We start from the raw sequence: 7,948 nt of genomic DNA on the forward strand, positions 1-7,948 counted from the left end.
ACTCGCCTCCGGCCGCGCGCCTCCACCTTCGCCGCTCCCGGCCAGGGCCCGGGGCAGGCCGACAGGTTTAGGCGGATTTTTCGTTCTTGGGAGAATTTACTGAGACCCAGTTTGCGGGCTCCAAGAGGAAGTGGGGGATTTAGGAGACTGGAGAGGATTGGACTTCAGGCAATTCGAGACCTGTCGGACCTGAATATCATCACCTTCCCAAGTTTCAATCTCTCTCCCCTTTCTTTCTTTTCTTTATGTTTTAGGCATCTTCTGTTCTCTTTTCTCCCTAAATTTCCTCTTGGAGAGGAAAATGCCCTCTCTGAAGCATCCTTTAGCTTCTCCTCCCTGGAAAAGGCTCCCAGGCTGCCCAGCCGCCCTCTGGCCTTGCTCTCCGAGTGGATTCGGGCTGAGCCCCCATAGCTGCGGCCTCAGCGCGGCGTCTGGCTTTGGTTGCAAGGATCCCTGACCTCGTAGCCCTGTGGAGTAGGGATAAATGCATCTAGGGAGGAAAGGGACCTCGCAGGCCACAGTCCTGCTTGCCTAGCCGAGAGATGACCCGGGCCAGGTGGAAAGGAGGGGATTCAGCCTGGAAAGCAGCATTTAGGGGAACAGTGGAGGGAAAGTCCCAGCATGTGGGAACGTCTCGGCTTCTAGGTTTGGAGGCACAATAAAGGATAATCCCTACAGATCGGAGCTTCTGCGGGCTTGTTCCATTCTCTGTGTGTGTCTCTCTAATTCGCTCTGTTTTCTGCTTTCCGACTCCCAAGGGCCCCTAGGAGAGAAGAACGAAACCCTTCCCTGTGAGAGGTGGGGGCCTAGGAAGCGATATTTGGGCGCAGGGGAAACCGAAAGAGCGCAGGTCTCCAGCGCGGCCGCTGCGCTGGCCGAGCGGCAGAGGCTGTAACATCCCGGAGCTGCCAGTAGAGTCCGCCTTAGACCAAGTTCACAGCCAGGCTGGGGCCTCCGAGGCGCCAGCGAGCGGCCGCGCAAGGTGGCCCCGGGTCCGCTGGGCCACGCATGGTCTGGACACTGAGCGCTCTCCCCAGCCTTAGGGGGTCTGTGGCCCCCTCCGCTCCCAAGGGACCCTTGCTCCAAGCTCTCTCCACTCCTCACCACAGAAACACCCTTCTCCAGAGCAGCCCATTCTACCGCTCCCCATACGTCCCCTCGCCCAGCAACCGCGGCCCCACTCTGGGGGACAAGAATGGAGAGGAGAGGGCGGTCAAAAGCTCTTCCAGGCATCCTAACATGACAAACTGGTGAAAATGCGGGAAGTGGGGTCCATGCAAGAAGTGGGGTTGGCTTCTTTTTCCAAGGAGTGATTTAATAATCAAAAGACCCCTCTTCCCCAGGTCTAAGGCCCTTAGTTGGGGGAGAGGGGACGGTTTGAGGGGGGAGGGGCAGGGAAGGCGTTTTGCGCTTGGGTTTCTGCAGCCGGCGCAGCGGAATGAGACTCTGGGCGGTAAGGCCAGTGTTATTGCCGGAGGGGTCGCAAAGTTGGAGGGTCAAAAGTTTACAGCGTGCGTGAGCGTCTAGCGGTAGGGGCGGGGTGGCAGAGAGGAGGAGGCTGTGTGCGCGATGAGAGGAGAGCCAGCAAGGGATGCTCGAGGTAAGGAAGACTTGTGGGCTGGGGGAGTGAGGGAGCAGAACTGGGGCGAGGGAGAGGCAGATATCTGGGGAAGGAGAAACTGAGGGAGAAAGAAACCTTTCTCCAAAAAACAGCGCTGGTGGGGTGGGGAGCTGCACAAAAGAGAGCGCTCCGGGCATGGCGAATCTTCTGCGCAATTTTCTCTCCCAAAGATACCCTTTGAGTCACCACATAAAATTTAATTAAAACCTACCCAGCCGCACACATTTGAAAATTCCAATTACCCACACGTCCTTGCAGGACGTTTGGTGGGGCCAAAGAAGGCTTCCAAGGTGAAGGCCTGATTCTCACCAACGTCAGCCCCACCCTGCTTCCCCTAAGGGGGCCAAACTGCTGGATCCCCCATCCCCCCTTCCCCCAGGCAGGGCTGTTTTTCAGGGATTCCTAACCCCCAGGCTGGATCCAGGCAGCTGGAGTCCATGACCATGGGCCCAGACTGGAGGGTTTCTAAACTTCCAGCCCTCTTTCCAAATTGCTTGGGTTTAAGAACTTGGATATTGAAAGAAGGTAGGTTTGTTCATTCTCTCACTCTTTCCCAAACCTCCACTTATATGTTCATCCAGAATCCCTCTGTTCCTGTTAGAGGAGGGATGGGAAATGAGAAGGAAAAATACGGAATGGCCCTCATAGAGATCTTTTTAACTGGAGTTGAAACAGGCAACCTGAAATGAACCTTGAATCCATGCATTGAGCTTGGCTCTTAAGTAAAATGCTTAGAGACTCTGTAATTATAACACCAGGGCATATGCTTATTTTGGGTCTTTAAATGACTGTTGCATTATGAGATGTCATCATATTCTCTTCCAAGCACTTAATAAAGAGGTGTGCTGTGGGTGTTTGTCCTGCTGGAATAGAGATAACCTGAGAGTTTTCATAAAGATGTCTTTTGAAATATGGCCAGAAGAGACAATGGTTTAATGTCAAATTTCAAATCAATATGACCCCAGTTTTTGACTAAACCAGCTGGATGTAGGTCCCCATTTCCACTCAACCTTCAGGCAAATTTCTCTGGAGAGTCAGGCAAGGAAGGAATTCCTGGGGTCCAGAGGAGGTAGAAGTGAAAGCCTGAACTGGAGAAATCTGTCTCCTTCTGTTCCCCTCAGTCTCTTTTTCCTCCATTCCAGGACGGAATGTTAGCAAATTTACGGTTCTGTGGGATAGACTGGAGCAGCCCAAGGTCCTGGGCTGGAGAGGCCTCAGGATGAGGAAGGAGAGCCCTCTCCGGACACTCTCTCCCCACCTCTCTGTGCTAGGGGAATACCACCCTGCTGACACTCCCCCTAGACTTGAACTGGGTGGCAGAGGAGTCACCTACCCTACTCTGCTGGTCCCTTGGAGGCTGGAGAAAGGGGGAAATGTGTTGTTGGTAGTCTACCAGATTCTAATCCTGCAGGGACAAACCAAAAAAAAATCTCTGAGTATTTTCAACATCTCCCTGATTTGCTCCTGAACCTCCTTGTGGTGGTGATAGGGGTAGGAAGATAAGTTACGGTATAGATGAGAAGTGGTTTTAAACAAAAATTGGGGGGAGCATATTGTTTTGTTTTTAAAGGAGAATTAGAGCCTTTGAAAGCCACGTCCCCAGCTTTGACCAGAGCAGCCCAGCCCCTCTCTCAGGGTTTTCTATGTCTTCCCCAAATACTGGCCTATGGACCAAATCTCAGCAGGGAGGTGGAGAGGTCATTCTTGGGGCTCTGGAGCCTCCAAAGTTTTCGCAGAAATGGGGGTGTCTCTGGCACTGGGGAGGGAATAAAGCAGATGGAGTGTGAAATGGGGTCAGGATACAGGCCCTGCAAATGCGCCCATTTATAGGGAAGGCAGGAGGGAAGGGGTTTCTGGCTCAGGCCTGCTCTCTGGGACCCAGATACCCAAGGCCACATTGCCACTTCTCCAGGTGCCAGCTTCCTTCACAGGCCGAAAAGGGAACCCCCGTGGAATCCTACCCTCTCCCTCTTTGCCTGGGAACCAGAGCTGACAAAAAGATAGGAATGATGGAATATCAAAGGAGAGGTGGGGTGGGCTGAGTCCTATCCGAATGGAATTTTGGGGGGATTGGAGTTGGGTGAAGGGAAGAGAAGGTTCTGGCAAAAAGTCAAGCTGGAGAGGATGAGCTGAATCAAATTCCTGCTCTGTCGTTTTTCTCCCAAGTAATGACCTGCGCAAAATTCAATATGACCGAGCGAACTGCGCGAGCGTATTATAGTAACTGCCTGCTCGTGGGGGAGGCCCGAAGAGGGGTGAACCACAGGTCACGGCGTCTAAAAATTATTAAAATGTTCGAGAGCCTCGTGACGCGCCTAGCTGTTTAACAAAGACTGCCAAAGTATGAGATTAATACGAAAACTTGCGCTTCAAAAACAAAAACACATCGAAAAAAAAAAGTCTTGTTCCGGCTTCCAAGGGGGCCCGTAGCTCCTCTGCCCGCAGCTGCGGTTCGGTTTTCCGGACACACAATAGTGGACAAGAGGGAACTCATCTGTTGCCCAGCGGGTCCGCGGGCGGGTCGGCGGCCGGGAGGGCGCGGGGAGCGACCGGGTGAGTACTCTCGCCGGCTCCCCCTCTGGGCCTTCCACTCCTCCGAGCGGCTGCCAGGGCGCCGGCCGCTCGCCTCCTCGGCCGGCCGTTCGGTGTCCCTCCCTACCCGCCCACAAAAGGTATATGATTCCCCAGGGGCTGGGCACGCCTGGGATGGCGGAGGGGGGCTGAGCAGCGAGAGGTCACGCTAGCAACCTGTGGCTGCCGGAGAAGGCGGCTGGCGAGCCAGCGAACGATCCGGAGCGCAGAGGAGGTGGCTCCGGCGCGCGCGGAGCCCTTGCTCTTTATTTTTATTATGCATATTGATGTTAGTATTCTTCTGGGCGTGAAAGTGAGAAGCAGCCTCCTGCTCTGGTGAAACCCGTCTTAGGAGTCCCTGATAAACCTTGTCCTCCACCCATCTCGGCTGGGGTGGGGGTGCGGTGCCTCGGTGGGATGGGCAGGTGGCGGCTCCCAGCGCGCAGAGGAGAAAATCTCCGTGCTCTGTCCCTAGGATCAGCCATACCCAGCCCCGCAGTGGCTCTGCCTCCCATCTCTCTCTGTCTCTCTCTCCCCCCCCCCAATCTCGGGGTGCTCGGGGCAGCTGGGCCACATCCCTTGTGAAGTGTAGAGCAGCAGAGAGGCCCGGTGGCCACCCCAGCGGCCCTCCCAAAATTCTGAAAAGCCGACGAGTTGGACGGGTTTCAAAGAGCGGGCAAGTTGAGAAGGACAGGAGGTGGACGGTGGGGGAGGGGGCCTAGCCTGTTGGAATGGGTCGTGGAGCTCCTGACTAAGTGGCCTTTGACAAGACTGGGAAAGGTCCCTGCTTGACGCTTCGGGGCTGGTGGGGGTCCTACCCACACATTTTGTCTATGAGCCCAGGGCCAGACTCCAGTCTCCCTGGGTGCCCAGATGGAGGTCTGAGATTACCTATTGGACTCTCTCTTGGCAAAGATAACAGCAAAATAATTGTGTTTGTGTGTGTGTGATTTTTGAAATATTTGTGAGTCCAGCCTGGCTGGGAGAGTGGTGGTGTTAGAAATCATGCCTGGAGGCCCATATTGGCAGTCTAGAGACTTGGGATAGACCGTCTCTGGACCTAGTTGCTGGCAGGTGGGAGTTCTCCTGTGCACCTGCAAGGGTCCCAGGACTGGGGATGGGCAGAGATTTCTGGAGTGTAGTGGTTAGAGGGTTGTTTTTTTGTGTTGTTGCTGTATTTGTTAATGAAATTGTTATTCTTCTGACTTGCTCACTAGGGATGCAAGTATTTCTCGGACCTAGAGAGATGGGTAGGGAGTCGGGTGGGGAGGAGGCCTCTTCTGTGCACATTTCCCCTCACCCTGTGAAGGCCCTCAGCCTTCACATTCTAGGACTCAGTTCCCTCCAGCCCAGTCCTCTCTCCCAGCTTAGTAAATTGGGTGGCTACTGGGAGCCTCAGGAAGTTCGTTAGGAACCCCTAGATCTCCCAGATTTCCCAGATCCCCATTTTGGTCCCACTGCTAGCAACCCTCGAAGGTGGCCAGGTGAGAAACTTCAGACAGAAAGAACCTGCCTGGGGCTAGGGAGGTGGGGAAAACAGGGTTCCTCCCCACAATTTGGGGATTATCCCCCTTTTCTGGCCCCAGGAGGTATGGGAGGTTGGGAGGGGCCGAAATATCATCTGGCTGCATCTTTTATGGTTCCTCATCGCCCTTCATTCGGAAATGAATCGCCTTTGATCTTTCTTTTTCTCAGGTTGTAAACGGAATTGCCCATCATTAAATATCCGGGGCCCCATCTGCTTGGTCTCCTAGCATTTTTCTTTACAGCTGTTTCTCTCTTTTTACCATTGAATTTTTCCAAAAGGACTTTTATGACACCCCCTTCACACTCAGCTGCCTCTCCCTCCTCCCTTTGCTGAGAGGCGCCTTGGAAAATATCTAGATATTCGTTTGATCGCAAACTAAAGCCTGCGAGAGGCACGGAGGAGCAGATTGGGGTTTTGTTTTTCTTTAAAAAAAAATAAAAGTCCTGGGGTGGAGGGGAGGGGCGCGAGGGCACCCAGAAGGGCCTGATTCTGACTTCGCGGCAGCCTCAGGATGACCCTTCCTCCTTTTGTGCTTAGCTAATGTTTACATCTCATAATTCATGCGCCGCCGAGAGTTTCGCGGCGGCCGCGAGGTTCGCCTCCTTTGCGGACTGCTTGCTTCTATTTCTCTTTAATAGAAGAGAAAGAGAGTTGAAAACCTTGTAATCCCAAGAATGGACCCGCAGTGTCTTTTCCTGTTCCCAGAGCTCAAAACTAGAACAAAACGAAATAAATTCCAAGCACTCAAACCACACCCCAAACGAAGAACGCGCAGAAAGTAGGAGAACTGGAAAATTTCTGGGCCAAGAAGATCTGTCTGTCTTCTGTATATACCCTGTAGATCCGAATTTGTGTAAGGAATTTTGTGGTCACAAATTCGTATCTAGGGGAATATGTAGTTGACATAAACACTCCGCTCATTTTTTTTCCCCGAAGAAAATTTTTTTTTCTAAATGAGGACCATCCGGTGACTGACCACGCGAAGACTCCTTCCTCTTTCTTTCTTCCTCTTTCTTTTCCTCCTTCAACTGGTTAGAGATGGAGGAATCATCTACCTGAAATCTCCCCACGCCTGCACCCTGGAAGCCTTAATCCTTTTTCACTTCTCTTAATAGGTTAATGTTGTTGATGTTTTCATTTTATCCTCTCTCTCAAGCCTACCTATTCTCTGTTCTGGGCTCAGGGAGGTTTTACTGAAAATTCGGAAAAAAATGACTGTTGTCTTCAGTGTGCGAAGGCAAAGGAAATTCGCTTTTCAAACGGATGCTGAGGTTGCCTTTCCGTTTGGGTTCAGAACAAGACGCCCTGGAAATACGCGATTACCAAGGGGTGTTATTGTGTGTGTGGGGGGGTCACCTCTAGGGCTCCTATCCCCAGCGTCACAAGGATGTGAGATTTCTCTTTGCTGCGCAGGCGGCTGCATTAGCGGCAATTAGAACGTCTGGACGCGGTGGTTAGTATTGCTCCGGTGGTTCTGGAATTAGCAAATTGCTATTCAATGCGCTCTCAAAAGTTGCAGATTTTTTACTCCAGCGCTCATGTTCAGTGTGGGAAACCAAGTCGTTTCTCCAGGTTGGGCCGCGTGGGGTAAGAGGAGGAATGGATAGGAGAGGGGAACGGACGGACTGACTGACACAGCCAAACTAATAGCGCAGCTAAATGCGATTTGGAAGGCGAGGTCTCCCCGAATTAGTGCATGAATTTCCTATCGATCCGCCCGCGGTTCCATTCATCTCTGACAAGTCCCTCCGTGCACCCGCCTGCTTGCGCCCGACGCCTCCTCTCTCACTCCCTACCCCTCCCCATGCGACTGCAGAGAAAAGCCCCGTGTTCAGTGCCTCTCGCCCCCATGTGGGTTCCCCTGTATAGGCGGAGCCCCCAGTCCGCCCCTCACTTAACTCCCCACAAAGACGCCGCGTCCATGGGCTCCCTCCCGTTGTGAGGAGGGGATGGGGGCCTATGGAAGGCCGAGAATGCTGAGCGGAGGTGAGACAGGGCAGGAGGGGCTATGCCGGGAGCCCCAACTTCTGAGGGGATCCAGGGATTGCGCTCTGCCCAGCGCCCCAGCAGGCCCTCCGGTGACAACCTGATCGCTCGCTCTTGCTCTCTCTCTCTCTCCCTCTCCCTGATTCCGGAGAGAGGCAGGCGAGGAGGCGGTCGCCCCGCAGGAGCCCTATGTAAATCCTGGTGCTGGGTGGGTGGGGAGGGGGGGAGAGAAGAAGGGGAAA

The sequence above is a fragment of the Ceratotherium simum genome, chromosome 16 (genome assembly GCF_057802395.1).
Source record: "Ceratotherium simum simum isolate JZ-2026a chromosome 16, ASM5780239v1, whole genome shotgun sequence".
Taxonomy (NCBI): domain Eukaryota; kingdom Metazoa; phylum Chordata; class Mammalia; order Perissodactyla; family Rhinocerotidae; genus Ceratotherium; species Ceratotherium simum.